The sequence below is a fragment of the Phoca vitulina genome, unplaced genomic scaffold, assembly GCF_004348235.1.
Source record: "Phoca vitulina isolate PV1807 unplaced genomic scaffold, GSC_HSeal_1.0 scaffold7, whole genome shotgun sequence".
Classification (NCBI taxonomy): Eukaryota; Metazoa; Chordata; class Mammalia; order Carnivora; family Phocidae; genus Phoca; species Phoca vitulina.
In genome coordinates this window covers 3,997,538-4,012,097 of record NW_022589710.1, presented here as the reverse complement: position 1 = coordinate 4,012,097, position 14,560 = coordinate 3,997,538, and the positions used below count along the sequence as shown (strand labels likewise).

The window sequence follows — 14,560 nt, the reverse complement described above, 5'->3', positions numbered from 1 at the left end:
GAAGTTATATAACTTGTCTGACACAAGAAAGCTAATCAGCTAATCAGAAAGCTAAACAAGCTAGGAAATTGCCAGGCAGTTTCCAGAAAGGCATTCAATAAAAAATAATCTGCATAAAGGAATAAATGAATTGAGCCTGCTAACTCAAAAGTTGCATGTTGTTCTTCTATCCTCTTTGAGAGCTGAATTACAAGGTATGTTGATAGCATCAATACAGCCATAACAAAATGAATAGAAATTGTAAATAGACAATGAAATACACAAACTCCTAGACTGGATATTTTACCTAGTACTCTCCATCTACTCCAATTCTACACCAAGATACATCTGCACCAAGGTACAGTTCTTCCCCTTTTCCAACTTGTTCAAGGAAATGAGATTTTTCTTAACGCATCACCAGAAGTGAACGAACGGCAGGAAGACATTTTAGAATCACATTTTCCATCTCCCACAGATCAGTTTAGTGTCACTAAACACATGTTCTCTGATAGAATTTTAAAAGTGACCTTAAAAATTATTTTTAACACAATGTTGTTTTTTTTTAAGTTACAAAGGTGTGGCCTAAAGAGATTTGATTATGAACTTAAGGTTAGTATGTAGCCAAAGCCATAGTAATAGACCTCTCAATCTCAAGAGATGATCTTTGCACAATACTACATCACCTTCACAACTAAAAAAAATCTGGGGAAGTGAACCTTTAGAGGTTAAAAATTCTACACATGCAAGGAAGGCTTCCTTGTCTTTGGTGTCTGAGTAAGATAAGCAAGTTTGCACTTATATAATCATCTTCTTTCTCTTTAATATAGGTACCACTCAGCTTAGAGCTAGATGACTTGAATAATAATAGCTAACATAAACTGAGACCAGGGAGTGAGTTATGTGATGATTCAGAATGTATGGTGATTAACATAACAATAAAATTTTTTTAAAGAAAAGAAAACAATTGCTTTTAAAAATAAATTGAGTATTCCTATTATTACAACTTAGAATCCAAAGGTTTAAGTAATTGGGAAAGTAAATGTGTACTATCTTTCATTTTGCACTAGCACACATATAGAATATTATGTGACTGCAGGGAAATTGCTAATGGTTAAAGAAACTTTCAGAGTTTGAGAGAACTTAAGAAAGGCTCTAATTTAGGATCTTTCCAGTGACACTTAATATGGCATAGATGAAACTAAAACTTCCCAGAAACTATGTCCCTGCTCCAACTGATGAAGTTTAAACGATGTGGTTTTGCATGAAGAGGGGGCAGAAGAAATAACAATTGTATGTATTTTATCAGTCATAATAGGATTTCAATGTTCTCCATCAAACTCTCTAATCCAGGTCAAAAAGACTCTCAAGATTTATTATAATATGGACATATTTAACCTACAGTTGATATATGATAAGTTTTAATTTTATTTATATAAAATGACTCATCAGGAAACAACTACTTCTTAAAATAACAAGTGATTCAGATAATGAGTACTGAAATAAAATATAAAGTTTCAATATATAATTTAACAGTAAGTAAATATGTATTTTAAAGTATGACTGCATCAAAAAAAAGCAATTTTAATGAATAATTTCCCTATGGCCCAATTATTCCTATCTTATAAACTTGAAGGAATTATATTCCAAATAATCTTCATAACATAAATACCAAAAACCTCTGTATATTTGGAAATATGATGTACTCTTCTGAACTTTAAAAAGTAGTACATGCCACCAATATTTGTGTTTAAATTCCACTGCACTTGCTTCTCTGATCAAAGAAGCATAGTAAGAAATTCTGTCCTTCAGAATCATACTGTCTACTTGAAGAGTTACACTAACAGTACAAAATAACTAAAATCTGTGCCTCAGAGTCCTAGTGAAAAAGGGATTCAAAGGAGGAGGAGACACTAAGAGAACCAGAATGGGAAGGGATGTCTTCTCAGAGGAGGAAGTCTTGAAAAGTGCTTTTGGGGGATGAGATGACATGGCCAGATGAGACAAAGGGCTTCTGCCCTGGGTCTAGATACAGCTGCAGTTTTGAGAAGTATTGAGAAAGGCAACCTGACTACAGGACAATATTTACTGTTCTAGAGTAGGTATATATGAACATAGATAGTTCTGGCTAATAGGGTATTTAGATTTATTTTTGTAAAAATAAAACAAAACCAAAAGCCATCTATTAAATGTGTAAAATAGTACATGAAAAAGCACAAATGCAGGTAACACAAGAGGTAAAATAGAATGAAGCATAATCACATGTGTTTGTTCATGTTTGCTAACAGAAATGAAAGTGATAAATATTTATGGAGGCTGCCTCATATATTACAAAATCTATCCATAAAAGAAGAAAAACATGAATTTAATTATGGAAAACAATTATTGAAAATAGTATGAGAAAACTGCCTTGTCTGGAGGGCTTAGAAAAAGTTATACTAAACTATTTCTAAGCCAAAGGAAAATTAATATAGAATATTCCTTCATGAGAATTCAAATGTCCAGTGGGAAATTACCAGGAGAAAGCTTTTCATCCCTACTCTCAGTTCCAGGAGAACAAGAAACAAGACTTCTAGTTAGACAACCCCCACATGAGTACCTTTGAGCAATGAATTAAACAGGTAAACTAAATAAAATAAACATATTATTGTAAAAAAAAAAAACTAACCTTTTTAAAATGGAATCTTTAAGTTTATATTTTAATTCTCTAAAATACTAAAAACAGAGAGTGGAAAAACTTAATTTTCAACTCCCCAGTTATTTTTAGACAAGGAAAATGAGAAGTATATATATTCTCAGAAAACAAAATTTAGAACCTCAGTTTCCACAGGTGTTTTTGAAAACTGGAATGAAAATGGAGTAGTCTTGGGGTACCTGGGTGGCTCAGTCAGTTGAGTGTGCCTTTGGCTCAGGTCATGATCCCAGGGTCCTGGGATCGAGGCCCACATCAGGCTCCCTACTCAGTGGGAACTCCCTCTCCCTCTGCTCCTCCCCTTGCTTGTGTGCTCTCTCTCTCTCAAATAAATAAATAAAATCTTTTTTAAAAAAAGAAAAGAAAATGGAGCAGTCTTTGAGCATGGAGTCATTTTTTTGTTGTTTAAATTAAAAATGTGTGTTTATTTTTATTTAATTGGGGAGGGATAGTTAATAATTATAGAAATGTCCTTTTAATTATAATCTTGAAATCTTGACGCTTCAAAATTGAAGCAAATATTGACCTATGAAGTCTCCCTCAAAATAAAATAATTTTGTTAGTTAAGTCTTTGACCTTTCAAGGAACTCAAAATTAAGAGGTAGGAAAGGCTGAACAGATAACACAGAGAGTGAGAGAGGAGAGAGGGGAGTGGGGGACAAGTGAGAGAGGAGGTGAGAAAAGGAGAGAAGAAAGGAGGGAGAAAGAGAGAGGGAAGAAGAAGGAAAATTGTGTTTTTATAAGTCAATATTCAGAAATCTTTCAGTTCTTACAGGGTAAAATGAATGCTAGGGAACCACAATTTTATTTCTAAAGGCATGCCAAATATACACCCCTCAAACATGGGTGACAGTAAATTAACAAGAACAAAACTGATCAATATTGTACCTGGTATTCTACATCAGGAATGAAAACAGTTACATGAAGTATCAAGCAGTCTTGTCATAGCCAGCCACACCTTAGTAAGACAGAGTAGCCAACTAATTAATAGGAAAAATGAATGCTTTCTAAGACAAGTATCTTCCTGAGGATGTTGTGATGTTTTTGATTGGTTAAGAAGAAACATTTAACTATGCACAAAATGTTCCAATAAAATCTACCTAGACTGTGAGTTCCCTCAATCTTTGCAGAGCTGTGTTGCAAATTACAGTATGGGAGGACAGTGTGTGTAGATATATATAGAGAGAATGTGAGTATGTTTGTGTGTCTGTATTTGACCCTGAGAGAAAGTGGATAGTCATGTCATATAAGTTTATTATCTCTATTTGCAGGCAGACCTCTATGTGTGATCGTTGAGCTTCAGGAATTGGTATCATAGGTAGATTCAACAGTACAATACCAGCGCTGGAAAAGATGTCAGAAAAACTTTTAATTTACCCTCCTATTTGCGGGCAGGTTTGCTCTTAATTTAAAAAAAGTAGAAAGCTCTGCTGCTCTTTTCTAAAAGTTCTCGGAGAGAAATACTCTTTGACTATTATTTACTATTTTTTAATTAAACTAAAACACATTTAGGCGTCTATTCACTACGTGAAAAGTTAACAAAGTAGTTGAGAAGAGGTCACAGATCTGAAGATGTGCATATTTTATCTATACAGCACCTGGAAGTCAAGTAAGTGCTAAACATTTCCAGTATAATTTGCTAGTAAGTATAGGGGGAGATAAGGAAAAGTAGTTTAGGTTCACCTATTTCCTATGAAAAGGTAATCTTTTAACCTACATGTATCATATTGCTTATCCTACATAGTAAAAACTTGAGAAATATTTTTAAATAAAGAAAGAAATGAGTGATAAAATAAATAGCATTAAATACGAGAAAAAAGTGAATCCACCATCTTTATATGATTTATCCTATTTCTTCATAAAACCACTATTTCATTTGTTAGAGTTAGGTATATACATGGCTGGATCCTAGGTTGTCTTCTTTCTTTCTTTTTTTAATAAAATGCAAAGACTTGTGAAAGTAATTCTAGATATTAAAAAGCTGACAAGAATTCAAGGACTCCAAAAACAGATAGCTGTCAATACTGTTCGTCCTATGACAAGATGATATATCACTTTGGAATTCCTGAAACCTGGGTCCAAACTCCAGGGCAGCAATTATCAGCCATGAGTCAATAAGACAATACTTGTTGATAATCAACTTGCCCAGCTATAATATGAGTACTAAGGCTAATTCATAAATTTATTGTGAGTATAAAATATAGTGTTCTTTATTATTACTATTATTACTATTCTATAACCTGTATTTCATATTTGAGGTACCGTGATCCATACTGCACATGCTAAATACTCATCAATTCCATCAACAAGATGCCTAATTGAGTACCAGTTCCTGGACATTATAGTAATGATCGCAGTTACTGTATGGTGTATGAGAAATGGGTGTTGGCTTACAACAAGAGTTTGAGCTCACAATGGACAACTTAGAAATACTTTGGGAAAAGATAACCATGGTATATAAGTAAAAAGCAGATATGAAATAACTGAAAGGAAGGTCTTTTTACTAAGACTGTTCTTGTTGTTTAGTCGATCTCTAACATGCTTTAAAAACAGAATTATAAATATACATATTGGATCTACTTATGAGCCATTGTAGTCATTGGTAGCATAGGGTGATCATGAAGAGAACCAGAAAGCTGATAAAAAGGATTAGGAAACAGCTCTTCAGAAAGATTCAAAAGAATTTTTGTTTTGTTTTTGGTAACAGAACAATTGGGATGTGTGGGACCTGACTGACATAAAAAATGTTATGTCTAATTGGTAATCCTTGACACATTCTAAGGCAGTTTAATCCAGGAGGGCAGCATGGAAACTATTCCTGAAGATGACAATGCACATGGTAAGAGAGACTGTAATTTCTCTGAAGGCAGAAGAGGGTCTTACTGGTCTTTATATAATGGTACTTGGTGTACAGTAAGTATTTAACAATATTTATGGATAAGAAAAGAGAGAGAAAGAGCAAGTGATAGCTAGAGAGTGGAATGGTACTGTCCAACCCTGACTAGACTAGTGGTTGAAAATGTGGCTACTCACAAAAATTGCCTGAAATGCTTCTTTAAAACCTGCAGAAATAAGAATCTGAGTAATTTAAAGATTCACAAGTGTTTCTGGTGATTAGTAAGGATTGGCAGACATTACAGCAGGCAATGAAATCATGTATCAGAACTCCAAATTCCATTTGGAAGAGACCAGCCCTCGGCTTAGATCTTTGGTCATGGCTTAGAAGCATGAGGGTAGGGTTTTGACAGAGGCGGGAGCAAGGACACTCCCATAAGTTATTTCCGTTAAAGTAGAGTTCAAGCAACTTCAAAATGCTTATGAAGGAACCATGTTCAGTAAGATATATAGGTTGACTGGCCTGATACTATTTTTATTAGTGAAAGAAGAAAATTATAAGCAGCAGCAATGAGGCGTTCCTTTTCTATTTCCCAGAGACTCACCCCATTAAAGTAATTAAACAAGGCCACTAGACTGGGGTAGCTCTAATGCCTTGGTAGCTTATGTAAGCAAACAGAAAACTGACTCAGAGTCAATGCATTTGTATGTGAGAAAATAAAATTCAAGAACAACCAATCACAAACAGCCACCTAGGTTTTCCCAAATCAGACAATCACTTAAGCTATAGCCAACTATATAAATTCCTTGCTTTGCTTTCATCAGTTCTATAAAAACTTCTTCCTAGATCCTGTCCAGGAGTGCTCCTAACCACTTTTGGTTTAGTGCTACCCGATTGAATTGATGGTTGCTCAAAGAAACCCTTAAAATTTTAATGCACCTTAGTTTATCTTTTAACAACACCGAGCCTTTTATTTTGGAACTTGACTAAAGTTACAACTCCAAATGTACATTTACTTTGCAAGGAGAAAAACTAAACTCATTTAAAAATTTTCAGCACCGGGGCATCTGGGTGGCTCAGTCAGTTAAGCATACAACTCTTGATTTTGGCTCAGGTCATGATCACGGTGTTGTGAGATCGAGCCCCACCTCTGGCTCCGTGCTCAGTGGGGATTCTGCTTAAGATTCTCTCTCCCTCTCCCCTCTGTTCCTCCCCCCGCCAAATAAATAAAAAATAAATCTTTTTAAAAAATTATTTTAGCACCTTCCAGATCTTGGAAAACAACTTGTTACTCTATAGCCACATGAGGTTATTCCTGTATCATCAAATGTAAATATGCATATGCATTAGGGTCATGCTCATTTCCTAAACCAGGATATATATTAGCGATTTCAATCTGGTATCTGATGTCAGATATCTGTCTGATACACACACACACACATACAGTAAGACCAGGCAGTTGGATTATACCCCAAGATGCTCCTAGAAATAGAGAATGTTGCATTGCATACTGAGAAAGGGGAAAAAGGCAGGGTTGCCAGCTTTAACCAACATGTGACTAGTAAGATTTTTGCAGAAACTTGTCAGGAGTATAAAGTACACTTGAAGTAGCAGATAGGACAGCCTTTTAACATTTTTCTTTTTCCAATAAACAGAAAGCTTAGATTAGTGAAGGTGCAGTCTTCTTAGACAAAATCCCTTCAGTACTTAGTCTTATAGCATTCATAATCCTGATTTTACCTGTTCTCTACAGTTTTTCAAAGAAGATGGACTTTAGGGTAAACTAATGTCATTCACTTTATAAATCAGCACAACACTAACCAATCTTATTTTTTACCATGTTTAGTCTGGTTGGTTTCAGTAAACTGAAAGTAAATTTAAACTAGTACACTCCGGTACAATTTGTTTTCTTCTAAAATATTTAACACCAGCACCGTCACCACCACTACCATCACCACTATTTTAATTTCTCAAGCCAGTTTTATCTCAGAAAAGCCAGGAAAAGAGAACCACTTTCCTAAACTGATGATATACATATGGCATATATATATACATTCAGTATGCTTCTACCTAGAGCATTTAATAAAAATGAAATTGAAATTGACTACAGATACTAATTTATGAAATATCAAATTTCCACATGTATGTAGTAATTGATTCATTTATAAGATGCATACACTTTTCTCAAGTTTGTAAGAGCCAAATGAAATCTGTGACACCTTAGTTTAAATTTAGACTCTGCTACCTACTTACTCACACAAGTGTCTTGGACAAATTCCTTTAATCTCTCTGAACTTCAGTTTGTTCCTGTATGAAAAGTTAGTAATGTCACTGTACATCATGATGTTGTTTGGAAAAGCAAATAAAATAAGGTTTATGAAATGAGCTCAAACAATACCTGGCACATAGTGCTCAATAAATTTTCTTTACTTCGTTTTATATCCCAATAACTAATTAATGTACTTCACAGAGTACTTGAATGTGTGTGTCCTTTTCCATTTCTGAACATTTATTTTACTGAATCACTCTCTGAATCTCAGGTTCTAAAGAGACACAAAGTCTAGGTCTTAGGATAAAATTGTTATAGCTGTCCTATCATGATTTAACAATGCCAAGTTAAACAACTCTCAACTATCAGAATCCTAAAATAACATTCATGGAAAAGAAACTTAAAGAATGCCTATCAGAGTAAGGAGAGCACTTACAAAATGATTATTGGCATGATAGGTGACCACAGAAGAATACTGAAGATTATACAAAAATGGAGATGGATAATATAGTTACCATTTTTAAAAATGGAAAATAGGAAGATCTGCTTGAAAAATTTCCTAGAAAATACTACAGGAAACTTAATAAAAGAAATACTTGGATTAAAAAAAAAGAGAGAGAGGTGAGTCCTAATAATCTACTTCCATGAAAAACAAATACTAATAGTCTACCTTTACTTGTAAGTCTTTATTGCAGATTGAAAAACTCAAGATCACCGTATGAGAAAGATGGATAAAAATTATCTGGATGCCTGTAAAACTAGCTACGCTCTTAACTATTAAAAAAAAAACTATTAAAAAAATCCAGATTATTTTACCAAATTGATACACATCAATCTGAGAAATATCTAGACATAGATTACAAGAGACTGGCCTTGCTTCACTCCTTATAAACATTTGGCCCTCGGGACTCCTGAGTGGCTCAGTTGGTTAAGTGTCTGACTTTTGATTTCCGCTCAGGTCTTGATCTCAGGGTTGTGATCTCAGGATCCTGAGATGGAGGGCCCTGTCAGGCTCACGCTAAGCACTGAGTCTGCTTTAGATTCTCTCCCTTTCCCTCTCCCTCCCCTTCTGCCCCTCTCCCCTCCCCCTCAGTCCCTCATCCCTCTCCCTGCTCATGCATGTGCTCACTCTCTCTCAAATAAATAAATAAAATCTTAAAAGTCTTAAAGAAAAAAAAAAACAGTCTGGCCCTCAATTTGAATATAGGATAGGAAGTAATACTAGCAATAATAATGGCTTTTATTAAATCTCATGTATGTGCAAGACACTTTGCAAAGCATCCTTTCTATATCATCCCCACTCTATGAAGTAGTACTATCACCATCTCCCTTTCTTATAGATAAAAAACTTAGGCTTTTAAAACAAAAACAAAAACAAAATCCCAGCAACAATAATAATAAAGGGAATGGTAGGAAACTTTGGAATGCGATGGATATGTCTATGACCTTGAGGGTAATGACAGATCCCCAAACTCATCAAGTTGTATACATTAAACATGGACAGCTTTTCACATGTTAACCATACCTTAATAAAGTGATTTTAAGAAAACGACTACTTGATGCTGATGGTACAACAATTATATTTGGAAAATAATCCAAAACTTATCCTGTGTTTCTTTTTGTTAAAAAATTTAAAGGTTATATTAAGTTTAGAGGAAATAAACAGAACTTTTACCATAAAAAAAAGAAACTTAGACTCACAGAGGGCACAATTCAAGGAAAGAAGAAAGGTGATTTAGTGGCAAGGGCTCAGTGTGCTTGTCTGTATGTGGGGATGGGGGAAGGGGGCACCCTATTTAACAGAATTATCCAAAGACAAAAGTGTCTGCTTTTGAAGAGTAGGAGTCTCCTGGTTCTGAAAGCATTCATACCTAGGCTAGATGACATTTGTAAAGGTACTATGGCTAGGACTGAAGCACCAGATGGATGTATAGACTGATCATTTAACTATCTTTTCAACCCTGATATTCTCCTCTTATGGTATGCTCAGACGTTCAAATAAAAAGAATCTAATGTGGTTAGGAGAGACAGGGGGCATATATATTTCTAGTCTCTTTAGCTTGTAGTAAATATTTGGAAAATCCATCAAAAGAGCAAAATTATATCTCAACTGACAAGCCTTACGCAGTGCCCACCCCAGGCAATGCTCTTACGTCACTGAGAAACAAACTGGTGCACCCAGAAGAGAGCCTCACTAATCTTGATGCCTAAAAGCTGGAAGCCTCACTGGAGAAGTGAGCAGTCAAACGGGGCTTGTCACTGCTGATTAGTTGAATATTGAGAGACACTGCTCTTTATACAAAGGAAAAAAAAAAAAAGAAAGAAAAGAAAGGAGGAGGATATTTCTCTGCCAAGATGAGTAAGATCCACAGCTGAGCTCTATAGCTGGAGGGTCACTGGCCATGGTCACTTTTAGCTGGAGTTTGAATACAGCCTGCAGCATAAAAGCAGGCACAGGAAGCACCTTTCTTTTCCCTGAAGGGATTGCTGGCTAAAGGAATATTGTCAGCCGCCTTCCGGGGTCCCTCCCCTCAACATATGTGGACTCTGCTCACAAGCAGCCAACCTGGGCTTCTCTCCAGTCAGGGGCATATGGTGAGGTCACAGTGCCTGAAAGGGCTGAGGCAGAAGATTTGATTTCAGAGCCAGGGAGAGAAAGCCCATCAAATGCAGGTGCACAGAAATTAGGAGATCAGAACAGCTCCTGGCATTTATGCTGCTTTTACAGTGTTTTCCCATTCCCATGCTCAGTGACTTGTCAGCACACCTAAAATCGGGGGTTTGCTAAAGGAAGAGCAGCAAAGACTGAAAGATGTTCCAATCAGAACTATGAATTTTGCCGAATGTAAGAATCATTTTACACAGAATAGTTTATGATTAGTGAGACACCCAGGAAAAGCACTGCCAAGAACTGACCGTATAGTAGGGCTTCTCCATCAGTAACTGTGAGGTGTCAGGAACTGTTCTCCCGGCAGCCTGACGACGTCATTCTGCTTTGCTTAGGGTGAGCCTGGGTAGAGTGTGGCTGGGGCTGACAGGAATGAGATGATGCTGGTATGTGAAAGCAGGAGTACATAATTTACACACAGTTCCCCATCCAGTCAGTAATTATAGTTCAGATGAACGCTGTAGCTTTCTTGTGGTACAGAATTCAGGATATAAAATATATTTTATACCACAAAGTAATATGCTGCAACTCTGACCCAATTCATCACCCACAAAAGTCCATTAAGAAACAAATGAAATTGTCTAAATAAAGAGAATCGACCAATTGAGGTTAGGATTTCCAGAACAGAGAGCTGAGACTCCAGTTAAAGGAGCCTCTCAACCCCACATGTGGAGCAAAGAAACTGAAATTGAGAGGACACGAATTCCTTCTGCTTTGCACCACAGAAGCACCATCTGACAAGTCAAACAGCTGTCCAAATGCACAAACGTATGCAAAGCTCAAGACATAAACATTTAACTTAGAGGTATTTGTAGTATTATGCGAGCTTAAGGGAGAGAGACCCAGAGAAATTGGGATAGAGGGAAACTGGGATCCTGGCTTTGGGACTGACCTTGAATGCCAAACAAAAAAGCGTTGGCTTTTTGGATTCTTGAAATTAAAAAATATATATATATATTAATTTTTGAAAACCTACAGACATGAAAAGGTCCTCTAAAACACTCAGCAGATGTGGCCTCAATATTTTTGTTCCCCACAATCTACTGTTCGAAAAGCAGTACTGGTTGCTTTTTTGTTTACTTTGCAACCCAATATATTCAATCAAACCCTAGGAGAATCCACCTTTTCCCTTTTGCTTCAATGGTTAAACAGCTAAATAAAACAATTGTACTCTGTTATTAAAAATTATAGTAAGGAACAAAAGCCAAAATAACATAGTTAAAAAAAAAAAAAAAACCACCAACGTTTTAAGTCATTAGATGGCATAGAAGAACCTCTGGTTTATTAGGAAATGTCACCTGCCAGCAGCTAACATTTGGACCAAGTCTTATATCACTGTCCTGGCCAAACTATGACAAAGCGGAGAAATTGCTTAAGCAAAAACAAGGACAATAAAAACAAAGGTTTTCTAAATTACTGTTGCCCGTGTCATTAAATTTCATATTGTGCATGGAATATAAATACATCACTTTGTTCTGCATGACAAGCAGAAGTGAGCATTCATACATTACTCAGCCACTTAATTAAGTGCCTGGGATATTTGCAGTTAGCAGAAACTAATAAGGGAATCACATTTAAATTCAAATCACTCCTCAGGGTAGCTGTCTGCAACATAAGCAAAGCTTACTGGGTAGATGTTCCACTAAATGCTCAGCTAAAAGCTTAGATTCACTGTATTTGTGACTAAAGAATAATTCTCCTTGTGATTAAAGGTGAGAGTGAAATAAACAATTCTGTTAGGGATTTTTGAGTGATGTTTTATTTCCCCTGTTTTAAATACCCATTTTGTCTATTACTTTGTCTACTAGAACAAGGGTATGATTTAGGGCTTTGCCAGCGTAGAAAGGAGGTTCCATAAAAAACAAATGACTATGCTGACCCTTTCCATGGCAGCCTTTCAACAGACCTGACACTAACAGTCCCTGAACCACAGACAGTAAACAACACAATTATAAAGTCCCCATTCAGAAAAAGCAAGCAGGAAGCAAAGTGGTGGAGGGTCACAGAAGGCCAAGAAAGGGGAGGAGAGAGGAGGAGAAAATTCACATTTTTATGTCAAGGAGCCAAGAACCCAGTATTCCAAACTCTGAGAGATTGCTCCTCCCCTAGCCACTGCCCAAGAGTGGGTTTATTTTTAGTCATTCCTCTTTATAAATTTTAACTTTTCTAGACTAAAACAGTCCCATATGGTTTCAAATCTGCCCTTGATTCCAAACAGCCTCCACACTGAGCTTCTTCAAAATTTCAAAGCCATCTGGACGCCAGTGGTACAAATGACCTCTCACAATTCCTCCTCACACAAAGTGTGGTTTGCAGCTTTGGAAACTGGACTCTCAGTCCCCTAACTAAGCACTTAGTAAGGGCAGAGGTAGAGGTACACAGAAGACCCTGTTACTGGAAGAGAAAGAATCTCTAACCTAAGGTACTTATGGAAAAGTGAGTGGAATAGCTTAGATTCAGATAGTATATCCTTGTTCTTCTACTCACAGAAATTACATAATTTCACCTGCAATCATAAATCATTTTGCCACAGAAAACATACATTCCCTAAATTCCAGATTGCATTCCCAAGCAGAAATAAATCAAAGTCAATTTGAATATTTTAACATTGCATTGGGAATGAACATAATATTTTTGGTTAGATGGAAATTTGGCATCTTCTGCAAGTCATAAAATCTTTGAAGCATAAATTCTGATCATCACAATAGGTACTGTCACACAGCATCACCTCAGATATTGTCAAGGTACCATCTGGCATTAGTTACACAGCAGTGAATAAAAAAGGTATAGGTCTAACACTCGATTCTTAAAAGTATAGAGATCAGTATTCATACCAGCATTAAGCATCACCACAAGACATATGTAGGGTATACATGAAGAAAAATTTTTTGAGGATTTACATAGGAAATCATTAACTTGGTTATATCTGGGAAGAAGACATGAAGACTTCGCTTTTAATTGTGCATCCTTTTACACAATTTGAATTTTTTGCCATGTATATGCAATAATTTTTTTGGGGGGGAACAGTAATTAGATTAAAAAACAAAATTTATGCTCACAGCTTTTTAAATTTTTTCCCAACCACACTTGTCAAATAACTCAGTTTGAAAGCACCTATAAATCTGTATATGCATCTACTGAAATCCAACCTACCATTATGAATAACAGCCTTCTAAGTCTATAACCATTCTCTCCCCTCCATCTGCCAAATGAAGTGCCTCTGGAGTCATGGCCTATTAGATCCCCCACATTCTTGATGGAATTTTGAGAATGATCTCTTATTTCTTTTTTGAGTCATGAGTAAAATTATTTTAGACACTTGAATATTTAGAATAGATTTTAAGGAGTTGCAGAGTCAAATATGGTAGGCTGACTATCATCACAAATAATGCCAAAAATATGAAAAGATTCACAAAATAAGTCTATTTAACCCTAATGTCATAGAACAATGTGAGGCTAATTAGGGACTCCATTATATTTATAAAGTGAAGGTCCGAGTTCCTTCCATTGTTTAACTCAAGCACATTATTCTAGGGCCATGGTCTCCTCCACATTCAGCCAGCAGACAAGTAAAGAGAGAGCATGGAGAATAGCATGAGATATTTTATATGAGCCAAGCATGGAACTGGCATTCATCACTTCTAACCACATTGCACTGGCATCATTCAGAAACTTGGGACCACCTATCTGCAAGGGAAATATAATTTAAATGTTTACTTAGGGAAAAAATTTTGGTGAACACCGCAGTAGTTGGATCATTCTCACATTTTCACACGCTCCATGTATCTACACCTTTTGTCATATGACTTTGCAGTACTTCTCAGGGGAGTGAGCACTATGTATTTCCTCATCTCATCAATATTGGCTTTAGCTAAGGGTGCCTGAGTGGCTCAGTTGCTTAAGCATCTGCCTTAGGCTCAGGTCATGACTGGGGGTCCTGGGATCAAGCCCTGCATCAGGATCCCTGCTCAGTGGGAAGTCTGCTTCTCCCTCTCCCTCTGCACCCCCTCATGCTCTCTATCTCACACGCTCTCTCTCTCAAATAAATAAGTAAAATCTTTAAAAAAAAATATTGGCTTTGGCCATAAGATTCACTTTGGTCAAGGAAAAGTTAGAAGT

General features: G+C 36.2%; 1 long non-coding RNA gene across 2 annotated transcripts in view; it reads right to left on the bottom strand.

Annotated features, from left to right (window-relative positions):
• LOC116632861 overlaps positions 1 to 14,560 on the bottom strand; it is a 314,976-nt gene that overhangs the window by 192,161 nt on the left and 108,255 nt on the right. The window contains exon 1 of one of the 2 annotated variants that reach the window (XR_004299512.1): positions 10,690 to 10,877. The exons of the other annotated variant lie outside the window; for it this stretch is intronic. This is a non-coding gene — a long non-coding RNA (uncharacterized LOC116632861). Of the gene's footprint in view, positions 1 to 10,689; positions 10,878 to 14,560 lie in introns of those variants that run through there. 2 annotated transcript variants of the gene reach the window in all.